Here is a 1,219-nt window from a genome sequence, read left to right as displayed (position 1 = left end):
AATTTTAATTCTCTACCCCGATACAGTGCATAGAAAATCATTGGCTAATCTCAGTGTTTAGTCCCTAAATTCGTGGCTAGGCTAGGAGGATACTGGCTCCCACTCCAGAGCTCCAACTTCCCTTCACCTAAAGGCTAGCTCTCGCTTCAGTTTTTAAACACTAAGATTGAATTGAAGATTTTAGTCTGTCACCCTAAAGATTCTTCAATTCTACACCCAATAAAGAATATTTCCCTATTTATTTGTACTTAATTCCATAAACGAAATACTCCTTCATGGAATCAAATGTGATTTTTACTCTATTGTAGAACTCATACTATATTTCCCGGATCATATGTTACACAACACATTTTAACAATTCAATTGGCCAGATCAAAAAGTAAATTAAGGAAAAATCATCATAATTTATTTTACAATTTAATATTGACACATTCATATTATCTCTTCATTTCACCATATCTCAGAGTAGGGAGAAAGCTAGAGGGAACTACTCAGACTTCATGAGACAGAAATAACAAAACACAAATTTCATATATAAAAGCAAGTTCACACAAAATGACAGGAAGAAGATATCTCTCACTTATCTGAAAACTCTTTCTCAAAGCAAATCCTTTGTAGCCTTTCCTTAGAAATGCAGGAAGAAGATATCTCTCACTTTTCTCCTTCTCCAACAATCTTACAGAAAGGTTCACACTAAATCTCACCACAAAAATTCTAAACTATGAAAACAAAATCACTAATTGAATCCAATATGGAAGTGGAATGGAATGATGTGGTGCGAAAAATGAAAGTAGAGGAGTAAAAAACGTAGAGAAGCTCTTTTTTTGATGAAATTCTGCCTCAAATAAAGCCAAAGGTCGGTTCTCCAAGAGGGGTCTCCAAAAACTCTTTAAAAATCGTCCAAATACATCGAACCTTTTAGAAACGAGGTCTACACCGCCTTTGGCGCCGTCGGCGCTGGTCTGGCACCTTCAACGTAGAGTGTCAACGTTGAGTAAAAAAATTACGCTTTAATTTGTTCTACGCTGTCAGCGCTGAGCACTTCTTCAAAAACGTCATTTTGACTCTAAATTTCATCCTTTTTGCTTTCTTTTTTGCTTTAAGCCCTAAAAATCAACAACCTATAAGAAAATATCAAAATACCTTCCATTTAAGTGCAATATCATCAAAAATAGGTATAAAATATGGGTCTAAAAATGCATATATTTTTGGTGTATCA

Source organism: Phalaenopsis equestris, unplaced genomic scaffold (genome assembly GCF_001263595.1).
Source record: "Phalaenopsis equestris unplaced genomic scaffold, ASM126359v1 Scaffold000949, whole genome shotgun sequence".
NCBI lineage: Eukaryota > Viridiplantae > Streptophyta > Magnoliopsida > Asparagales > Orchidaceae > Phalaenopsis > Phalaenopsis equestris.
This window is presented reverse-complemented; position numbering follows the sequence as displayed.